The sequence below is a fragment of the Arvicola amphibius genome, chromosome 12 (genome assembly GCF_903992535.2).
Source record: "Arvicola amphibius chromosome 12, mArvAmp1.2, whole genome shotgun sequence".
Taxonomy (NCBI): Eukaryota; Metazoa; Chordata; class Mammalia; order Rodentia; family Cricetidae; genus Arvicola; species Arvicola amphibius.
In genome coordinates, this window is record NC_052058.2 from 43,473,079 (window position 1) to 43,497,275 (window position 24,197).

The 24,197-nt window shown below is 43.1% G+C and overlaps 1 protein-coding gene across 14 annotated transcripts in view; it reads right to left on the reverse strand.

The window, feature by feature from the left end:
• Thrb (thyroid hormone receptor beta) overlaps positions 1 to 24,197 on the reverse strand; it is a 337,850-nt gene that overhangs the window by 217,955 nt on the left and 95,698 nt on the right. For 5 of the 14 annotated variants that reach the window (XM_038348809.1, XM_038348804.1, XM_038348815.1 and 2 more), the window contains one exon: positions 22,832 to 23,016. The exons of the other annotated variants lie outside the window; for them this stretch is intronic. The gene's annotated coding sequence lies outside the window, so the exon portion shown is untranslated. The remainder of the gene's footprint in view (positions 1 to 22,831; positions 23,017 to 24,197) is intronic. 14 annotated transcript variants of the gene reach the window in all.

Consider the following 24,197-nt stretch of genomic DNA (forward strand, 5'->3'; position numbering starts at 1 on the left):
CAGCCTGCCCAGCTTCTAAACAATCCCAGCTGAACAACTTATTCTTTAAAACAACGGTTAATTACTGAGTGTTAATAAGCTCCATTTGCATGTAACTTTCCAAAGAGTCTCAAGAAGGAGAATTATTATTAGCCCCATTTTCCAAGTGAATGAACAGGGCTCAGGGCTCTTAAGAAACTTTAACAAGGTCAAGGTACCAATGAGTGATGGAGCAGAAACTCCCATATGGTTTAATTCCTAAATGCATTGCCTTATTTCTAATAAATGGAAGGCTTGGACATCCTGTTTACAACGAGAAAACAACCAAGTGGTAAAGTCAGGTGAAGATTAAGAAACCCTTCAGAAAAGTACAGTTTTCTCCTTTTGCCACATTTATGAAGATATTTTTAACTAACAGCCCTAGAGGCCCTGAGTAACACTATAAAGGATCCAACTCCCCAGGAAGGAGGATTTTTAACGGAATGAGCATAGGCAGAAACATGATCCTACCATATTACTAAGTAGAAGATGAATGGAAGTTTTATTTTCCTTGCTGCTGATAATTTGTCAATGACCTTTATCCCTTGTGGATTCTCCTTTAAATTTTATTGGGAAGCCATTGTAGAGATTCTTGTCAGCATGAGAATTACACACGGTTTCATTTCGGTCTAGAAACTAGCGTGGGTGTGACCACCAGGGCAGGGACTACTGAGCTTTTCACCTTTTTGAAGGAGAAATCCAGACCCCACTCTCCACCTGAGCTTTGCTATGGAGACATCAGATGATAAACGACACCATGTATACCACAGGGCGACTGGGATCCTCTCGAAGTCATGCCCCTTCGGTACACAAGGGCCTTACCCTTGGGAACCTGGAGGCATTTTCTCATTTATAGCACAATTTAAACGAACCACTCCAAATCAATTTCAAAGTACTTCAATCCATGTTTGCTATTTAAGAGACTTTATAAGCTATACATTCTAGGTTTGAAAACAGCCAGTTCGAGTGGTAGGCTTTTTCTCATAGCGGAGAGGGTTCAGTTCCTGCTCATCACTTTCTTCCCGAACTCTCCCAATAAGCATGGACTCAGAACCCAGCCACTTTCTCTGGGAACTTCAGTTTTCAGAGTTCTCTCACAAAAACATCAAAAGCTATGGGCAGGCGGAGCAGATGCTGGCTTCCATAACCAATAGATGAGAAAACTGAGGCTCATAATGTTGACTGGGAAATACGAATTTATAATTTAAATATATATTTAATATATATATTAAATATATATATATATATATATATATATATATATAAAAGTTTAAACCTTTCTATATATTTAGTGGTATACTGGGAAATATGTGAAAAAATGGCCTTGCTCTCCTGCGGTGCCTCCTAATAGCTGCTTTTTTATAATGGATCCAGTCAAGAATTTATGGCATTGAAATAAAATTGAAGCAAATGTCCTGGAAAGAAAGTCTTGAATCTGGCTGGAGTTCTCTCATGAAGAAGTCAGCCATAGCATGTCTTCTTCAGATAGTGGTATGACTGAGTCCTGAGGATCTCTGGTTACAATTGCATGGCCAGATGCTGACGCTGGAATGATCTTTACAGAGACCTACAACCATTTTAGTCCAATCACACGGACACTATTTCTTGCTAAACATCTCAAGACACATCAAGCATTTTACTTGTTTGCCTGGCTACGCCTGCTGTAGAGTCAAGGGCATGCTAATTCTAAGGAACTGAACAACTTGTGCACGAGATACCTGCACCCCCAATCTTTGTCTATCACCCTGAAAAAGAAAGAATTCTGGGAAACATGTCAGAGGGTACGGAACTTGCAAAGAAAGCAATACGGGATATAGAGGATGTGAATGCGGTGGCCACCAGACATTCTCCGAGGTCCATTTTGCCATGACTTCAGAGTACGCCCCCATGGAACCTCAAGGAGCCTAAAGGAGTCAATGCTAAGACACGACGGGGCTAGGGGAGCCACACTCTGGACTCACCCCCACTCCCACTGGGAATTCAAACAGCTTTGCAAAAGTCAATTCATTTTATACACTGGGTACAGGATAAATGTTTACCTTAAAGCAATGAATCTGTGCCCTAAAATGTTGGGGAACACCAACATAGACCAGATATAAATAACTAGTTTTTAACAAAGTTCTGTGGTCATATATTAAAGGGATCCTTCGGGCTGCTCTTTGCCCATGGTCTGATGCAACAAGGTATTTGTAAACACACTGATGTGAGAGGTGACATCAGAATCTGTCAAGAACATGGTCCTACACCTAATCTTAATCCTTCCTACAAGCAAAGGGATATTCAGTGCAGGGCTTTGTGACTGCAAGGGTAAGCGTCCAGTCACATGACACCCCAAATAATCAGATATTCCAGGTCCTCAGCTGACACCTTGGAGGTCAGCCATGAGTCCTGGCTGCTGGAACAAATACATAAAGGTGACCGTTTTCCCTGCATCTACTGGAGTGACACTCTGATAAGCCATGAAGACCTTTGAAAAAGCTGTCTGTGAAGGCAGATTTGACATTAGGGACTCAAACAATAATAATCAAAATAGACAGGCTTTAAGACTGATAAACACATCATCACCACATAAAGCACCGCAGAGAGAAAACCCAAGAAGCAGATACATTTCTCAAGTAGCTAATGTAATTCAATTATTTCAAGTAGAATAGAAAGACACAGGGAACAAGCTGTGACAAATGACATCTATTTAATTGTACTGTACTGACTCTGGGGCTTCTCAGGACAAATATTAAATATGAAATATTTTCAGAGTCAACACTTATATGAATAGCTAAAGAGAAATCTATACTCAAGTAATTACATTAAAAACAAATATTCTTTCAGAAGATATAAATGGAAATGGATATAGGAAGTACTGTAGATACATTATTAGTTTCTACAATGTTTTAAAGCATTTATGCAAGTGTTCAGATATATATTTGTGTGTGTGTTTATAATGTTTTTGTTTGTTTCCCTTTGTTGCAGTGCTGGGGTCAAACCAATGGCCTTGTGCATGCTAGGTGAGTACTCTACCATTGAACCTCCAGGCCTTTCATGTTTTCTTTTTAAAGACTTCTAATATGTTGTTTAACTTCCTGTTAGAACAAAAAGACTTGAAAACTGTATGGTAATTTTTAAAGCAATTAAGTATTAAATGTGATAATGAAACTCAACACTTTGTTGCTAAAAAAAGAACAAAACAAGCAATTACATGATTAAAAATTTCAAACTCTATAAAATAAAATTAGAATACTAATATTAAGCATTATATATTTCTCTAAATTTTATGGTATAAAAGAAACATGGGCAGAAGGGAGGATTTTGCTCATTGTTGGAGGAGGGGGGCGCTTGTTCTTCCCAGCTGCCCAGCTGCTTAGTCCTAAAATAATCACACAGAAACCATATTATTTAAAGCACTGCTTGGCCCATTAGCTCTAGCTTCTTATCGGCTAACTCTTACATATTAATTTAACCCATCTCCATTAATCTATGTACCACCATGTGGCAGTGGCTTACAGGCAAAGTTTCAGCATGTCTGACTCTGGCTGTGGCTCCATAGTGTCTCTCTCCCCGTCTTCCTTCTCCCAGCATTCAGTCCAGTTTTCCCCACCTACCTAAGTTCTGCCCTATCAACAGGCCAAGGCAGTTTCTTTATTCATTAACCAATAAAAGTAACACATAGACAGAAGGACCTCCTACACAAGTTTATCCATGTGGCTTTCCTCTAAAGTTGCTTATAGTAGAAAGAGACAGTCATCCTCCCTGAATGGAGCACACAGAAGAGCATCTTAGAAAACTCCGGAGCACAGGCAGAGCTAGAAAGGCTTCTGTCACCTTCTAAGCATGCCTTACCATCCTTGCTCCAAAGATACATTACCATCCTCGCCAGGCATATAAACGCTGATCTTTAGCAATGCTAATTGTGCTTAAAATAGTCCATTGTTCTCAACAGGTTATAAACCTTGATTACACAGCTGTTAATAGGGCTAGAGATAGCCTGCACTCAAATACACCGATCCTTCCAACACAGCTCTCTTTCCATAGGACTTCATAATGATTCAAGTTTTATGGTTGATGCTTTCTTTAAAAAGAAAGAAATGTAAACCTCTTTTAAAAGAGCAGTTGTTGACAGACATACTTAAGAGGCATGCACTTTCTTGCAAATAGCAATTTTGGATTTGGTTGCTCTGTCGTGGTGAAGCCCTCCGCACACTTCTGATTCTAAGAGTTGTCTATTCGGAAAGAGGAAATGCTATGGGGGGGTATGATTAAATATCACCACAGCTAAATTTTCCTATCCTCCGTCAACATACCAAGGAAAGGCAGCAAGTCTGGAAAATACTATGTGAACCACCACAGCTCTCATGCCCAGGCGTTCTTAAACGGATTCTCTAACAGTAAGCCCACCTCCCCTTCCATTTCTGTGAAGTTCTTTTACTAGACGTTCACATCTGTCAGGGAGAAAACAGACAACAAAAGCGAGAGATAACGAAAGGGCTACTCCTTCTCCCCCTTAAGTCATTTAAAGAGGCTGTTGGCGGGAGGGCACTTTTGTATTGTCTGGGAAACCTCTGTGCTGAGTTCACAGCAGCTGCACAATTTTATATTCCCGCCAGCAGTGGGATAAGCCTTCCCCTTTTCTTACATTTCCTTAGCATCTGTTCTAATTGGTTTTCATGAGGTTAGTTCTTCTGACGAAGATGGTAACCAAAGATGAACGAGATGGTAACCATATGAGCCAGCTCTCCGACTCCAGGGCACACGCTTGCAGGACCCTAAGTCAATATACAATGATGTGACCCAGCTCTCTGACTCCTGGGCACACACCTACAGGACCCTAAGTCAATAATAACATACAATAATGTGACCCAGCTCTCCAACTCCTGGGCACACACCTGCAGGACCCTAAGTCAATATACAATGATGTGACCCAGTTATCACACTCTGGGACATAAACCCAAAGGACTCCAAGTCAATATACAACCAAGCTCTCCTACTCCTGGGCTTATAGTCCTACAGGAGCCAACATGCCATAGAATTACCGTCACGTTCATGTTTATTGCTGCTTTAGTCATAATAACTAAGAAATGTAACCACAATGTAGACACCAATCAATTGATGAATGCATAAGAAAATATAGTTCAAAAGGAGTTAGTCATAGAAAAACTGGAATCACAACATTTGCAAGAACATAGATGAACCGGAAATTACTATGATACTTGGAATAAGAGATAAATATCACCTTTGTCCTTATATGCAGAACCTAGCTTTAACATATGTGTTTTTGTCTAAATATACGTATTTATACATGTATGTACTTAAGGGTGGGAAGTCATGAAACAAGAAAGTACAGGGGATATAACCTAGGTGAGATATATATCCTAAGTGATAGAATATATGTGACATGAAAGTGGAAATGGGCTTGTTGGGGGAGAGGGAAGACCAGCAGGGGGCATAGGGATGTGGGAAGGAGAGGAGCATGGAAGACGAATCAGCAAGAATAAAACATATATGAAAATGCAAACATTGTATCTGCTAAGTTTTAAACATTAACTTTAAAAGAGGCCTAGACCTGTCTTCAGCATCTCAGCAAGCCTCCTGTGGATATAAGGGGGCTTGTGAGATGAAACTTAGGTTGGTCAGTAGTCAGATTTATTTATGCTTTAGTCATTGTGTATGTGTGTGTGCAGGCGTGTGTGTGTGTGTGTGTGTGTGTGTGTGTGTGTGGTGGGAAATACAGGTATGAAGAGGCCACAGGATGACATTGTGTGTCCTGATTTATCACTCTCTACTTTATTTCCGTAAGAAAGGGTCTCTCATTGAACTTGGAACTAGACTGGTGGCCAGCAAACCCCAGTGATCTTCCTGCTTTTGACCCCACAGAGCTGGAGTGAGTGACAGCCATGTGTGTCCATGCTCAGTTTTTATTTGCACGCTGGGGATCCCAACTGGGACCTCATGCTTTTATAGCAAATGCTCTTACCCGCTGGTCCATCTCTCCAACCCTCCCTAACAACAGGTTTTAGTCACATCTGTCATGGAGAGAAGAACAAAGCCCGCTGCAAACCTGCCCAGAAAACTTTGAAGGCGCAGTTGCCCAGTGGAGGCCACTGAGATCCTCCAGCCAGGAGAGCAAGGCAGACAAACACACCACCTCACTTTTGGCTTTCTGCCCTAGAGCACTTTCAAATTATACGTCCGGGAAGTGGGACCCTAAGAGAGAAAATGTGGATGAAGGAAACAGCTCACGGTTTCCAGTGGCAGACATGGTAGGCACCTGTGGGTCAGGGTAGCAGAGTGAGCTCTCATGGTAAAAGTAACTTCCTTCGACCGTAGCCAAATAAAAGCAAAGCGCATTCATTCTCCACTGCTGGGTCAGCTCTGTGGACAGCCATGCCTGTGGCCTGCTGTGTAATAAGAGATGTCAGTGTGCCAATCTGCTGGACAGGGGACCTGGCCCAGTGCTTTCTGGGTTCAGGTTGGACTCCAGTAAGCAATGCCTTTGCTGGGGCAGGGTGACTCTGGTCCTACCAAAACCCGAAACTAAATTTCAATGAGTTCCAGCTGACTTGTCCAAATACAGAACACCTAAAGCAGCAGAGCTCATTACTCCTTAAGGAAATGACATGCAATGTTTATAAATCATCATGGCCATACCTCTCGTCGTAATACTGACGCCCAAGCACGTGTGGTCTGCCTGACCTCTGAAGCAGAACGTCATGGCATCTTCCTCTTCATGTCTCCCGCCTAATTCTATGAATATAAACTCACAAGGAGTCCATGTTCATAGTCCCGGCAGTCCAGAGACTGAAGCAGGAAAGATATGAGTTTGAAGTCAGCCTGGGTTTGCCAAAACAACAAACAAACAAACAAAAAACCAAGCAGCAGATGCTAAGATGTAGCTCGGTTGGTAGACTACTTGCCTAGCATACACAAAGCCCTGGGATCATCCCAGCACTACATAAACTAGGCATAGTGGTTTATCTGTATTCCAATACTTAAAATGTAGAGGCAGGAGGATCAGAAACTCAGTGTCATTCCCAGTTACATAGTGAAGTCAACCTTGTCATGTGACAAGACAAACAAACAAGAACGCAAATGTATAGCCAGAGAATCCTTCCTCCTTAGAGGGAACACTCAGTTTGGTTCATTCAAGGTCCTCCATTCTCACTAGTGGTGCAGGGACGGTGAAAACACTATTCTACTCTTGGAGGTACAGATGGACCCATGAACCACTTTGGATCAATGAGTGCTATTCTCTTGTGTACTGGTCCAATGTATATGTCATTACTTGGCTAGTATAATATGAGTGGTCTATTAACAGTAGCATGTATACTACATAAGTCTGCATAATAGATGGGGAAAGAGATGGGGCCATAGTGACACACTGACATCCTCAGATTCAGTCTTGTCCAAAGGACTTTGGGGACTGGGTATGGTAAGATTCAAAAGGATTCTAGGTCTAGGTTCCTAAGCAGGAACACAGTCCTGATGGGACTTTGGGTGATCAGGTGTCATACTCATGGTGAATAGAACCTCCCGGCTAGAGAATCCACTCCTGACAGCCTCAGTTCCTTGCTAGAAAGCCTTATTATCATGGGCCCATCTCTTCCTGTCCCTGCACATGGGAAAAGAAGCCTTTCAGGCTGAAAATTCCATGAGGCCTCGAAATTGGAGACTTTGAAAACCAGCTAGATAACAAGTTAATGCTAATTTAGGAGTGACTTGTGTAAGCCAAGAAGGGAAGGAGTTGAGATGATTAGAAATTTGGAGATCTCCTGACAAAGTTTGGAAAAAGCTCATGTGGCCTCTTAAAGTCCAAATTTGCTGATTCTTTGGGCATTTTTTCCTCCTCTTGTCTGCAAAGTTGAATTTACACTCACTCCCTTTTCAAGTAACGTGGGGTCCAAAGAACCTCACTGTAAATTACAAGATAAACTGGAGGAGGGAATTAACATGCCAATTAAAGCTTTGGAACAAACCACACTCTTTCTTCTCTTTAATACCGGAACTCACTAACGATGCCTTAGAACTAATGTGAACAGAAAGGAAAAAATACCGGGTAACTGCTGGGATAACTGTAATCAAACTTCATCTCCTGGATGATCCGCTATCTCTGTTACAGTCACCAAGAATGCCACAGTGAGTGAATTAGGACCGAAGGTAGCTCCTGAATTGTTGTTAGACTGTCTGGTTTAGTGAGTCTGTCCTACTGTGGTGAAGAGAGCCTACTATATTAGCTCTTGGGAGAAGGAACCAGAAACACAGGTGAAGGCAAGACTGAGGAAACTGTAACTGCCTTGGGGATCTATTTTCTTTTTTCCTTTGGTTATTGTGAGCCAGGGTTTCTCGGCAGCTTTGGAGCCTGTCTGATGACCTTGCAAGTGAGTAGGATACGGGCCACTGAGCCTTTTGTCTGCAGAAAGAGAGTGATTGACACAGGCTTCCTGGAGACGTGAGGAAATCTAAGAACTAACAACTCTGAGATCAGAAATTCACGGGCACATGCGATTTACTTTTTCCCTATTTATAAATATTACTCTAAGAACTGACTTTACTCATAAATAACTTACTATAGAGATTTTTTCCTCTCAGTTGTCTTAAATGATTACATTAAGATAAAATTTTAAGGTGTGAAGGACAAGCATAAGGAAGATTAAACAACTTCCCCACATTCCATAATACAAATATAACTGTCTTAACAATTAGGTACAAAAAAATAAAGCGAAGGGAAACACCTGACTCAGAGGTCCAGACATGAAGAGGATTAAGGGCTGCCATGCACAGGACTTGGGTGTATAAACAATTTGCATTGTCTGGGCCATTTTCCCCCTTCCAGGAACAGAAGGTACTAGGAAGGCTATCCTAACTCAGCACAGGGATTCTGGGATGAACTGACAGCGTGGAGCCACCTTTTAATCTCCCTCCTGCCCTATGCTCCAGAGCTGAGCGACTGAACTGTTCATAAACAAGGTGTGAGCTCTTGATCTCTCTACCCACAGCTTAATGAAGGGCGGCTGGCCTGGCATCTCACTGGCTTCAAAATCTCAGGAGTTCACAACAAACCCATTCTTCGTCTTCCTGACCCCATGCTATTTCCCAGTCTCTCCTTGCCTCCTGCAAACCAATTCTTCCTCTTCCTGACCCATGCTATTTCCAGGTCTCCCCTGGCCCCCTTTTAATTCCACTACCATCACCATTACCCAACTTCCTGGGCAGGGAAACCTAACTCCAGCCTTTACTCCCTGTTCTACATGGCTCCTTCCGACTCAACGTGTCAGAACCCAGCAGAATTTCTATCTGTTCTTTCTATGGTTATATCTTGACTTTGGTCTTTGCCTGTGGCCTTCCTTGAGGTGAATGTCACTTAGACATTCTAAAGAGTACCAACATCATTTCACTGTGGGAAGCATTAAGAGGGAAAGGGAAGGATTACAAATGCTTCTGGGAAAATTGATTTAAAGCTAATTGTCTTGGGTACAACAGATGTACGGGTCCCCTTCTGCTTTCTCGCCACCTGCTCCATTCTTTCACACGGCTCTCATATCCATAAACATAAAGTATAAATTTCCTGGTAATATTTGACCACCAAGTCCACACTTCACATTACACTCAGAACCATTCAAATCATTTCATATTTATGTATATGCGTGTTTTGCCCGAGTTTACGTCTGTGTACCATGCTGAGTGCCTGGTACTCAAGGAGGCCAGTAGAGGGTGTTGGATCCTCTGCAGCTGGAGCTACAGATGGTTGTGAACCTCTATGTGGATGCCTGGAATTGAACCTTGGTCCTTCCAAAGAGCAGCCAGCGCTCTCAACCTCTGAGCCATATCTCCAGGCTCCACAACCAAATCTTGATTCCTCAGTCAGGCCTAGATAGCTTGACTTTCACCATTCTCTAAGTCTACCTTCTACCCTCGTGAAGGAGTCCAGCTCACCAAGTCTGTCCTCTTCTTTTTTGCATAGCCCACTGTTTTCATGTAAGGCTATGTGGTGATTTGAATGGGAAATGCCCCCCACCCCCGCCATAGGCTCTTGTATTTGAATACTTGGTCCTCAGTTGGTGGTGCCATTTGGGAAGGTTAGGGAACCCTTAGGAGGTAGAGCTTTGCTTAAGGAAGACCACCACAGGGGTTGGGCTTTGAGAGTTTACCGCCTGGCCCCACTTCCTGCTTCCTTTCTGTCTCCCTGTGGTGCATGGATGAAAATGGGATGGGCTAGCTTCATGTTCTTGCTGCCACCATGTCTTCCTGCTGCAACAGACTCTACCCCTCTGGAGCTGTAAGCCAAAGTAAACTCTTCCTTCCGGAAGCTGCTTTTGCTGCGGTGTTCTATCACAGAAGTAGGAAGGGAAATGGATACAATGGGTTTTAGTTTTTTACAAATCCTGCAATCCCTCTATCGCTGCTCTGCACCTTCCTGCCCTTTCCTGTTCCTCTTATGCTTATTTCTCTCTGTTTGCAGCACTTAGTATTTACACCCCCCAGGAATATGCTGCTACCTAAGCACTCAGGAGCCATGACCCTATGCACTGTTTATGTGTGTGTTCCATCTAGAACTGCACCCACAAGGCACTTGCTAATACATTATCTTACTTGCTTCTGAAAGACTGCAAGGGTAGCAATTCCTTTTGCTGATAAGAAAACTGGGTTCAGAAAGGATATATGGAGCTATAACTATCACCAAAGTCACACAGCGAAAATTCCCTTTCTCTAAAGTCATTCAAAAGTGAAAATAACATAACAATGCTCAAACAAAGAAAGAGAAATAATCTAGTAAAAGAATACACAGAAAGACCTGCAATGTGCAAACCCATTGTCCTTGCACACCTCAAACAGTTCTTGGGGTGGTCACTTTTCTAGGAGAGTTGAATGAATCTGGGGGAATCCTAAGTGCTCTACAATGCAAAGGGCAGGTCTGGCAGACTTGGAAGGCAGCAGCGGCTGTGGGAAGTCAGAGCAAGCGCTCTTAATGCCGAAGTCCTGATCCATCCAACCCAAGGGTGTACTTAGGGTATGGTCTCCTTTCTAGGTGAGGCTGCTATGGGAAAACCAGGACACAGGGCCACTCTATCAAAAGTCCAGGTCTAAACTGCTCTCTAAATAACATGATAATCTGAACTCCAGGCTCTCCACAGATAGGACTGGAATATGACCCCACTTTTCAAAAGCATACCTGAAGAGAGGGTAGTTGGTATGAGTATGGAGAAAGATAAATGTTACATGTTAATCCAGGGCTGATAGTTAAGGCTTATAATACCAGCTACCTCTGGAGTCTGAGGAGGAGAATCATAAATTCAAGGCTTTCATTGGCTACATAGTAAAACCTAATCTCAAAATGGAAGGAAAAAATAAAATAAAAAGAAGGTTGTTGGTATAACTCAGTGGTAGAGTGCTTACTAGGTTTATCCAGGGTACCAGGCTCAGCCCTCAGTCCCACAATTAATTAACTAGAATTCAAAAAAAAAAGAGAGAGAGAAAGAAATCCTGTGTTTTCTTGTTTTCTCTCTTATGTAGAATCCAGATTCTAAAGGATGAATGTGGTTAAAGATAGCACCCTAGATGAGACAAGCACAAAGACAGCAGAACAGAGCCCCAGCGCCATCCCAGGGCAGTGATACAACAGGAAAACAGAGACGTATGAGCTGTCTGCGGACAAAGTTTATGTTCCTCCCTTGTAGCTGGACAGGGATATATCCTTAAAAAGAAAACCTGTTATACATAAGGATAAAAACCAGACAATTAGATGAAGAAGTTGAACATGTTCTTTACACTGAAAATGAGTGTGCATACACACACACACACACACACACACACACACACACACACACTCAAGCTTCTTCTAAATTACACATCACAAAAGGATTTGGTAACAGCCAGAGTGGAAAGAGTTACAACCACATTAAAGTTATTGACAGAATAATTTTGACAATATTAAAGATTGACAGAATCTCCTAAATTGCCAGTGGTAGTGTAGCTAGCAATAGCCCTATTTAAGGGCATTTTGATGATATTTTTAACTATTAAGTGTATTACCCTCGAATCCAGGAAGTACACTGATGGAAACTTACCATGCGATTTCTTTGTCCAAATATTCACATGAAAATCTTCATAAAAATGCTAAATACTCCCAAATTGAAAATACCTCCAAATAAAAACAAAGATATAAGCATACTCTATATGTCTAGCATGAGATACTGGTTAAAAGAATTTTAGCTTATCTTGGTGGTGGTGGTGCAGGCCTTTAATCCCAGCACTTGGGAAGCAGAGGCAGGAGGATCTCTGTGAGTTCAAAGCCAGCCTGGTCTACAGAGCATGTTCCAGGACAGCCAAAACAACAAAGAGAAATCCCATCTCAAAAAAAAAAAAAAAAGATTGAAACGGAATCTTCAAAACATCTGAAGGAAAACAAGAGAACTGGAGAATGAATATAGAATCCCTTGTATATTAAAAACACAGAGAAACAAAGAAACAGAGTAGCCACTTTTTCATTCCTATTATTTTCATCCATTTATAATCACGTGAGATTTACTTTCTAAAAGACAGTGCAATACAGTCATTTTTATTCAACTGATGCCTGAGGTCTTCCGTGCTTGCTTTTGCACGAGTCTCCCATATGGATGTCAACCAGCCACCTGCTCAGTCATGCTGGGCTCAGCCATGCTGGGCTCTGCCATGCTGGGCTCCTTTCATGCCTTGGATGAGCCCTGGTTCTTCTGCCACAGCCTCTTCCACAAACTCTTGCCTTGCTGTGGAACATTGCCCAGTCTGCCTCAGCTTTCCATTCGTCCTTCAGACTTCAGTAGAATGAGCCCTCCTCTCAAAAGCCCATGTATAACTTTGTTTGTACTTAATGCATAATTATGCATTTACCTATGTACAATTAATATGTATTTCTCTCTCGTGAATTATAAACTCTCAGAAAGTTGATGGTATATATGTACATGTGCTTTTGCTTATCACTGAATCCTCAGAGAAATGTCTGTCTAACCAATCAATCAATCATCTATCAAACACTTTACATCTCTCTCAGTCTATCCACCTGGCTCTTGTTTATCCATCCATTATTTATTCATCTATCCAACTATCTCTCCATCCTGGGGATTAGAGTCAAAGAAAGGAACTGTTTTATAAGTTTTTATTATTTATCTGCACATTGTCTAGGTACACTGAATAATTACAAAGAGTTCCCCCATAGAAGCTATTATTTTCTTTTGATGAAATTTTATGTATGTTTGCAGCTCTTTTAAGAGGTCCTGCTACATATGTTAGAAACTTTCTTTAGTCTCTAAGGGCAATTAATTGTTCCACAATCTCCTGTCCCTAGGACATCTCGCTAGCGCTGACATCTGTACGCTAACACAATTCTTTTTCTTGCCGGTTTGATTCAACGATAGTTCAAGTTCAGAGTAAGCGGTTTTGAATGCTTGTGTAGTCAAGAGAAGACACATCTTTTCTCTCATTAAAGGTGTGAGAAAGTCCCCCCAGAAGCTCCAGTCACACTGTCATTGTCTGTTCACAGAAGGAACAATGTGTGGGAAACCGTCTCTTGACTGTGATTAATGAACAAAGGAACTCTTTAACCTAATTCACCTTAGATAACCTCCCCTTGATAAAACTACCAGCTCCAGCAGCCATCAAAGGAGGAAAATTCTCAACAATTAAGGAAGACTTCTTGAAATGAATAACTTAAGATCTTTTGTGGTCTCTAATTCTATCTTAGTTCCTGATGTGTCCTTAGAAACCTTTTTAGTCTAAGTATTATCTCCCTGGAGATGAGGACCCGCAGCTACTCTGGCCATCGTCATGCATGGCCACCGAGGCAGCTCTGGCCATCATCACGCATGGCCCCTGAGTCAGCTCTGGCCATCACCACGCATGGCTACTGAGTACTCTTTTGCTCATTGAACCTGGCTGAAAACATGACTCTTAAGACTTCTGCTTTGGGTTCCTAATTAGGAGCAAGTCTAGATTTGATATACAGCCCCCAGAAAGTGCTATATAGGGGGCGCTCTCTGTATAGAAGGAAAACAGGGCCTTTCTGTATTGGCTTCCTTTGCCTTCTCTGAGCTATTATTACATAAAGGTTGATGCCATCTGGTTATTTATCAACTTCTGCCTTCTTCTGTATTGGCCACTCTCAGAATTACGAGAACTCCTGAAGCTGGAGACAAGCCACGACACACATTGAAGTATCGTTCATACATAGAACAAAGCACTCTCATTCAGGTATATCCCAGAGGAACAGTAGGGGGAGGGTCAATTCAGTAGGGGCTGCCTTCTGTGAAAGCCAGTGCCTCCTTTCGAGAACAGACACACATAAAATCATCCAGCCACAGAACAATCCTCCCATAGTACAACTAGAGTGTGCCATTTGTGATTGTCACCCGACTAGAAACAGTTCCTCTTATACAAGTGACCTCTGGAAGGAAGCCAAGAGGACTTCCTTGTATGCTAGCACGCTCCAATGAGTACATTTTAAAGCTTATTGATATGGAAGTACCGCACTCAAACCCCATATGCCCTGACCCATGCCACAGCCATCAGAGAAGGGGTTAGTTCTAGGTGGAGGGCAGGCTGGAAGAGGTCAGAGGAGGGTGCCTTCTAGGGGCCAGGGCATGTTTTAAATTGTATCAGGCTGTTGTCTCCATGGGGACAGATACATGTAAGAACTCATTGAACCAGACAGTTAGGTTACATAAACTGCCACAATGTAATGTTTTGGCTAACACAAAAGTTAAGCAGGCTGCAAGTGTTTCTACAAGGTTAAGGGGACTCTGTGCTGGAGAGGAGACTGTATAATAAGAAAAACAGCATAACCTGGTTGTCATTTGCAAGGTCTAATACAAATTTTATGGTCTAACAAGAATTCTATTACAAACGATGTTTTGCAGACGTCCTAAAAGATGGGCCTCATTAATAACTGCAGGAGAACAAGCATGTAATTAGAAATGTTCAGTTTTTATTCATCTTCAGGCAAAGACAACAGGCCACCAGCCTGCTACTTGGGAGAATAAAAGCACTCTAAAAATTTCGGCAGCAAATTTCTTTTCAACCTTAGCTTTGAGATTCCTTACTTCTTTCTGGAGGAGCACCCAAATCATTAACATATTCCTGGGGGAAAATTAAGTACACGGCAATATACACCCATGCACACACACAGGTGTGTGTTTGTGTGTGTGTGTGTGTGTGTGTGCTGGAGGAGTAAAGGGAGTTTGAGTATAGGATCTCAACATTAAGGAATTGCTTCTTTTGGCTGTTCGTGCAGCACAATCTACTTTAAACCCTAAAGATTTGGGACTACTCTTTGCTATCATGGATCCTGCAATTATCTTGTCATTAGGATAAAGGTACTAATCCACACCTACTCCAAACAAGATAGAACTAAGTAACTTGGATAATGGTTTAAAAAGAAAGCGGGTGAACCAAGTCGCCAAGACTTAATGGAGGCAACTAGAACCATCTATGTTCACTGCCATCCCCGGGAGGCAGGGCCCTGCATCCAAATGGGAGTGGCTCAATGAAGCTTCTGTAAAATTTCCACACAACTCGCCTGAGTTGATCTTACCCTTCACCCAATCCTAAATACCTAAGTCTACTCTAAGCTGAATGCTCACACAACTGTTTCGCGGGCAGCTCTTTCATACGAAATGGCAGGGTGCATACAATATGTATGCCCTTTAGAGGTGGCCTTAAGGGCCAGAGGATGGGTTGGCAGCTTAAGGCACTTGATGCTGCTATGCATAAGGACCCAAGCTGGATCCTCAAGATCTACTTGGTAGATCCAGTGCCTACAAATTGTCTTCTCACCTACACATGTGTGAAACACATACTCTCTCTCTCACACACACATACGCACACATGCGTGCACTCTAACAAACAAAAACATCTTTTAAAAAAAGCAAAATGGATACCCCCCTCATCCGTCTGCAGTTGCAAGCATGCATTCAGGCTCCTCACCCTAGGCAGCTTTCCTGCATACTGTGTGAATTCCCACAAAAAGCTTCCTGTGTGTCCTGACACAGAGCGTCTCTGGATGAAGAGGACGTTTCCAACAGTCTGAAACATGTTCTCTCCCCGCTGTCTTCCTCCCACGTTCTCATTACTAAAGTTCAAAAGTCGGGCCAACACAATCACCAAGTCATGTCTTCACCTCCTCCTGTGAGCCTCTTCCCGTCTTTCCTTCTTCCATTCCCTGTCCTTGCCTCACTGACCGTGTCCAGATGACAGCCATCTCTCATCTTCCCCTACCTGCTTATAACCTCTTTTCTTCTTTGTCTACCTGTCACGGTCAGAGTTACATTGAAGAATACAGAGCTGACCTTCCTGGCTGCAGACTTTCTGCTGCTCCGCATTTCACAGAGAAGAAAACCCCAACTCCCCTGCTCGGCACTGAAGGTCACCCACAGGAGGACTGCAGTCTGGTTTCCCAAATGTGACCCTCCCATCATGTTCTTGTCCTCGCACCTCAGGCTTTGCCATCAGCTGCTCTTTCCTCCAAACTGAAACTATTGTGTCCCTTTTCAAAGACAAAACTCCCTCTGGGGTTGACATCACCCTGTCCTGTATACATTTCAAGATGAATTTCAAGTGACAGACAGCTTTGACTTAGGGTTCAGCTTCAGATCACCGGGAGTTCAAAGGCAAGGACCACAGCTTTTTGTTATCAGGCTGGGGCGAGCGCTTAACTTTCCCGAGGTCCTCTGCTTCCTCATCTCCGTACACACAGGACAGTAGTGCCCAGACAGCAGGTAGGTTGTGAAGGAGACCAAATAGGATACAGTGTCCTCGAAAGTGACCCCTACCTAGGTTATGGACCACACCAGTACACCTCAGAGACTATTCTAAAGGCTTAGGAATCCCTCAGGACTTTAGTGGCTCCATTGTAGTAACTTTAGCAGGTGATACACAGGTCAGTGAGAGACAGAATGGGGACAAGCCCTGGGACAGACAGAGACTAGGGAAAGTAACTGCTGTGTGGTGACATGATGTCAGATCAGCCACGCGTGACTGTGACAAAGAGAAAGATTGTTTCCTAGTGCTGAGAGGGCAGCTGGTCCTGATGAAGCAGAGCGGAGCCTCAGGAACGCCCCTTCCCGGGCACACATACCTAGACAATTGTTCATACAAGGATGCAAAAGACAGCTGATCATTCAGCTAAGGCTCATTCTCGAGACAGGTGAGTGTTGGGACCACTTGGAATCTGGGAGAGAATTCCACTGAGGCTCTATCGCAGCATCTCCATCTAAATCCACTTCCTCCCCTTTCCTATGGGAGACACTGACCTCAAGACCACTCCCCTGCAAACTCACGCACAGCTGACCTCTGTCTCCATCTGCTCTGAGGATGAAGACGGTCAGTAGCAACCAACAGCAGTGAAGATGGGGTGGAGTTTAACGACAGCACACATCAGAAGCCAGCAGTGGCCTACAGGGTAAGGAACAGTTTTATGCGGGTCACGGGGCACAGTGGAAAAACCGTGAAATAGTTATTGTCATTCAAAACACTTGAAAAAACTGGGGCTCTGGCAACAATCGGACAGTGTTTGCACAGGGCACCCACGTCTGGAACTGGGGAGCCCAGTTCCACTTGCAGGGCTGTCACACAGCCATTCACCCCTGTTCTTTACCTGCCCAGTTCAGAGTACATCTAAGCTGATGAGCTATGGCTGATTCTAGATTTAGTTTCATATTTTGAGACAGCTACCACTTTGACCAAGCCTGCTACTACCTTTGGAAACCAAATACCTCACACCTCACTCTCCTAGGAATGCCATGTATGTGGCCTGGCTCTCATCACCTACCAAAATGCTCCGGGTTGGTCCGTCCAGAGTTGTTCAGATATAACTTACTAAGAGAACAGAATTGAAAGAAAGCCACTTTGGATTGGCTCTAAAATATTCAAAAGGAGACCAAGACATTATGGATGTGGGAAGCTATCTTCTTATCACACACAAAGAACCCAGGCTCTTCTCCCAGGAGGCCTGGCCATCAGGGTGTTCTTAGGGCTCAACCATCAACAGGGTCTCTGGTGATGGCTTAGAGCCCAGGGGCAGTACGTAGCCCACACTGCAGGACTCACTGATATTCCGGCTCTGAGGGGGCATCAACAAAGCCAGCAAGTCTCTGCTATGCGTCCCATGTGCTGGTAAACGGCTCAGGTAATTGCTACGGTCAAGCAATCAGCCACAATGCAGTGCTGCGATTCTAAAAGGGCAAGAGGCCCCACCGTGGCGAAATTATAAGGTATTGTTAGGCAGCATAATCTGTGACTGCCGGCACTTCAGCTTTCATTACTGCAGCAATGCTTTCAGAAAGAGATGGAGTTGGAGTTGTCAGAATTTAATTTTAACCTCTCTCTGATGCTCTTAAAAACTCACTCATGCTGAAATGCGCCTTTCAGAGTCTCAGTCAGAATCTGTGCTTTGTTTTCAACCCATTGTTCTCTAATGGGATGCGAAATGAAAGGCTTTCCCAAGGATTTTTCTAGACACCCACTTCCTACCTTGAGTCCCTTTGCCTCCTTGTCCTAACCTCTACCAGAAGCTTGGCGATTCCAACCCGAGCAAGGCGACAGATATCTTCTACTGAGAGGATGGAAGGCTTTTGGCAGGCTTTATTAAAAACAGCTGCAGCCATAAGCAATACTCAACAAGTAGGAATCTGCTCCATGGTGTGCACTGCAGGCAACTGCACCCTTGCCCCGCTGCCTGCTGTCAAGAGCGGTGATGGAGCTGAATCAACAGGGGTTTGAGAAGGCTTCCTAGAGTAAAAGATGGCCAGAGATAACTGTGAAGTTTTCTCATAGGTGTGGTCTGTCCAGCCAGATTTATATGCTGATTGATATATGAGATATCACTATATAGGATATCCATTTTTGGAGACAGCCTGCAGGACAGGTTAGGTCTTGAATGTTCCAGCCTCACAAAAGAAGTCCCAGAACTCTGAAAATGCTTTCTATTACCTTACTATTCTAAACATTTCTGTAACGCCTTCTCTCTGAAAATGGCTGAACACCCAGCCCTACTCTGCATGTCTCGCAAGGAACTAGATGGGCCATCACCTGTAGCTTTGTTTTATGGTTCTGAATCCTCGGGCCCAGGGCTCAAAGAACCAAGGGTTATGCAGCCAGCTCAGGGTACAGTCTGTTTTTAGTCTCTCGGCTTGATGCCCAGCTGCCTCCCCAATCATTTCTCTGAATATATATATATATATATATATATATATATATATATATATATATAAAATTTTTAAACCCTTGGAATTAAGAAAATTATAGTAAAAATATTGCCCCCAATTCTTCATTTTTAGCATGAAGAACGCACAGCCTGAGAGTCTGCCGAGTATTGCTGGGAGGATCTTGGCAGATCTGAGGCAGCCCTGTAGAGAATTTTCATCTGCTGCTAGCAAAGCGAAGATGAGGCTTTTGGGAGGCTGTTCCTTGGCCTGAAGCAGTTGCAGTTGCAAAGAGGGTGTATGTGTCTTGGACAGAGGTCAGGCACATTATCAGGCTGGGCAGGGAATGAATGCACAGAGCTCGGGTGCATTATCAGGCTGTGAGCTTCTGGTTGGGGCAAGGCTGTTTGTAGGCTTTCGGTTAGCCCACAGGGGATGCGTCACAGCCCCAAAAGAAAGGCCTAGGCAGCTCTGGCTACTTAGCATGGAAGCCTTGGCACTACCTTTGGAAATGAATGGTCCGATATCAGAAAAGCACAATGAACAGCTATGTCTCCCTTTGGACACATGCCCCCTTGTGTTTGGAGCCAGGCTATTTTACGTACGGTTCTTCCACAGTGCCACCATTTCGTATCTGTGGCAATAAAATGTTTATTATTCTACATCATTATTTTACAACTTTCCCAATTCTTGTTTTTAAATCTGGAAACAATGATTCTCTGCTAAGTTTTGATTTTAAGCTGGCATCCTCATGGCTTCATGGCCCCATGTATGCATGCGATGATTGTATAAGACATTTCTGCCTTTCCTTTTCCTAGGCATTTTTTATTAATATCCAATCTATCAGTTTTGCTCAGACCCCAGCTACTGGAACTTGACATATCGCTAAGTCTGGTCTCAAGCATTCAAATCTCCCGCATCAACTTCCCAAATGCTAATAAGCATGTGCCGTTGCACTCAGCTAAAATATTGTACTTTTAAGCCATGCCAAGTGTTGTTCTTAATATTTCAGGCAGTCTCAAAACAGACAGTCAGCTCCCCTTTTACCACATTTGTGACCTAAGCATATTCCACTCTAATTCCAAAACTAATTTGTTTCTGATATTCCGTTTATTCCTTTTTGAGCTGATTGGGTACGCTGGTCCGTTTCCCATTTTCAAAACCCAACACCTTTCTCTCTTGTTCTCTCATTTCCCCAAATGCATTTGTATCATATATCCCCATCATCATGGCAAAATAAACAGAATCGTGTTTATATCACCCTCATCTCATCTTCCTGCAATATCACCGTAGTCACATTAACTGTCACCATCATCATCATCGCCTTCATCGCCTCATCCTCCCGATGGCTGTCACCATCATATCATAATCCACTCATCCTGGTCTCATCACCGTCGTCATATCTTAGTAACTACCGTCATCACCACCACCACCATCCATATCACCCAAAGCCCGTTCTGTGTGCCAGGCATTCGGTATCTGGAGAATTCTGCTGCTTCACGGAGGTAAGGGGACTACCGGCACCCGTGCTTTTGAGGTGTGGTGGCGGAGCACAGAGAGGGTTTGTAATCTGCACAGAGCGGCTCTGGGGAGTTGGCGTGCACACGCACACAGAGAATACCGAATGCTATTCCTGGGAGCTGAGCTCTGTGCCCTCATGGGTTGGGGGGGGGCTGATGAGTGTGTCACCACTGCTAAAGCACACCCACAAGTATCTTCTCATTGACTCTCATCATTACACAGGAGGTTTCCCTCAAACCAGAAACCTCCACTCTGTTACTTTGTTACATTTTACGGTTGTTGAATATTTTGTCCCAGACCAAAGAAAACTCTGTACTACTTGAGAATTAATTCTAGAATCCAATCTAAAGTAATATTATGTGCTTGACTTAAAAATCCTGAAATTCAGCTGTCAGTCACCCTCAAATAATTGTCTATGGTTTCTTTTTACTCCCTTTATTTTCTAGAAAGTCGGCTAGACTCATCAGAAACTACAGAGTGTATTTGAATGTCTTAAGTCATAACTGACTTCATTCCAAAATCAAATATGATACCTTTACATTATTTGTAGTCTTATGAAGAACAGTTATCAGTTATGGGAACTTACAGATTTAAATTAATGACCAAATTCCAGGAAGGATTTTCACAGATTTGAAAAATACTTGACTTGGAATTTTTATATACTTCCATTCTGCTCTTGTGGTATGGAGAGTAAGTAGTTTATTATCTGTGCTTTATATATAGGGTTTCTTTTAAAGGATGGACACACATACACACATACACACAGATGCACACATACACTCACATATAGAAAATAATATGACCTAAGGAAAATAAGTACTAAATAACTTCTTGGATTTTTTTAAAAAATGCTCATACCTTCAAATTTATTATTTCAAGTTTTACCGCATGAAGATGAAGCAAATTACTGAGTTGCTAACTCCATGGGGACACATGTAAATCAGATGCCACCAGTGGAATCTACACATGGTCCTCAGACTGAAACTGTCCCATGTCTATTAGCTTACTGGCTTGGAGAACGTTCCAGGGAGAGAAGACTAGCAAATCAGGAAAAGGCAGCATAAGTCAGCGCAAGGAGTCCACAGCCAGTGTCATTGGAAGAACTGGGTCCTCCCAGTGCTCTTCACGGTACTTTCTTTGGAACAGTGCCTGGCACAGTGTATGAAAGGCTCTCTCCAGTTGTCTGTCACACAAATGCTCTCACCGAATAACCAAGCTCTCAGAACAGCCATTTAGTGACGTGTGGGCTTAAGTTCAGCTTCGTGGCCCTTAAACATCCGTGCCACCAAGTTCTAGGGACACCTGGGAGCCTCGCTATATACACCAAGGTCATAACTGACTCCGCTGCTATAACTAATGAATTGAAGATGATCGGGAGCGTGTTCTCCAGCCTCCCCCACTGCATCTCTGCCCATTCAGACCAAAGGAGAGAGATGCCAATTGCTTGTGGCATCTGGGTAAGTTTCTGGCAGGCTGAGAAGCCACCAAGGTGATGGGGAGTAGTAATGATTTTCTTCTTGAGGTAGCAGGATACCTCCATGAAACCCTGTAGGCTTCTAATAATTAAGCATTATGTCAGACCAAGGAAAGACCGGACTGAGAGAAGATGGCTCTGATGTGGCCACGCATGAATCCAACCTCCATCTTTCCTAAAGAGCCCTTTGAACTCTTTAGATTCAAGACTCTTTTTAAAGACTGATCTTTGCACCTGGGGATTCACCCACCTTTGGTTTTGGAATGGAGAAGAATAGGACATTGAACTGAACTCCCAATGGGGGCTAGTGATTTTTTTTAATCTTTTATTTCAAAGGATCCTACAATGGTCTTCAGTAGATGTTTTTACATTTCCACATTAAAGAGATGATCCCTTAAAGGGAAGGGGAAAAAGCCAGATAACACACTGAAAACCACTGAAGTCCTGCAGCAATGTGTGGGTGATGGCTGGGACCACAGAGAGTCAGCGCCATGTTCCTTCAGAGAAAAGAGCACTGTGTGGGGCTGGGATAGGTGGGGCAGGAGCTCACCGTCTACTCAAGACTACTTGAACAACAGAGACCAAACCTTTCTGCCTGAGAACAAGAACTCTAAAGCTAACAAGAAAGGATGACGGACAACGACGGCTTTTTTTTTCTTACCTAGACCTCGGCTTCCAGGTCGGGGCGAGAGCGTGGGACCGACTGGTGGGGCTTGTGTACTTGCGGAAGGCTGGTTCCTCGTCCTCCCTACTGCTCCCACAGCTCACAGAGCCTTGAGGGTGGGTGACGCACCCTTTTTCTTTGGACTGTATTTCACTCAAAGATCCCCTGGAGCCACAGTTGATCTGTTAGAAGCATTCAACAGAAGAGAATTGCATAACATTCCCAGAAGTATAAATGTGCTCTTGGGTCATCCCAAGTATAGGGTGTTTAAGGGCTCCCAGGGAGAGGGAAAAAACAAATAGGAACTCTCATCATTATTAGCTCATCATTAACTAGTATAAGTGTCCCATCTGTCATGCCCCCAGGAAGTCCATAGAACAGATGACTTAAGCAAGGTAGTCTCTAGCCGTCGCTGAGGTGGCTAATGCAAAACCTCGCACAGAGCTGGGCACATGCCAACGAGCAAAGATGGAGCTCTTTCTCACACAATACGAGGACAGGAACTAAACTGACTAATAGGGCTGAGTTCATTCATTGTGTAAGTGTTGCTGCTTAGAAGAAAACACAAGAATAAAAAAAAAACTAGCCTCGAGGTTTTCAATGCCTTTATAGGAATGACACCTAATAGGTACAAGTATATTAATATGAACAGATTTGGCTTCGTCAATATTAAAAAAAATGTCTGTTTCAGTTCACATCTGCAAGAAAGGGAAGACAAAGCCAAGGACTGAGGAATAGATTTACAAACCAGACACAACAAATTTGTATCTGAAACACAGATTCTTTTTTATTATTGATTTTACTGAGCTATATATCTTTTCTCTGCTCCCTCCCCTTCTACCCTCTCCAATGGTCCCCATGCTCCTAATTTACTCAGGAGATCTTGTCTTTTCTACTTTCCATGTAGATTAGATCTGTGTATGTATCTCTCTTAGGGTCCTCGTTGTCTAGGTTTTCTGGGATTGTGATTTGTGGGCTGGTATTTTTTTGCTTTATGTTTAAAAAAACCAATTATGTGTGAGTACATATGGTAATTATCTTTCTGAGTCTGGGCTACTTCACTCAATATGATGTTTTATAGCTCCATCCATTTGCCTGCAAAATTCAAGATGCTGTTATTTTTCTCTGCTGTGTAGTACTCCATTGTGTAAATGTGCTACATTTTCCTTATTCATTTTTCGGTCAAGGGGCATTTAGGTTGTTTCCAGGTTCTGGTTATGACAAACATGCTGCTATGAATATGTCTTTGTGGTATGACTGAGCATCATTTGAGTATATACCCAAAAGTAGTATTGCTGAGTCTTGATGAAGGTTGTTTCCTAATTTTTTGAGAAATCACCATACTGGTTTTCAAAGCAGCTCT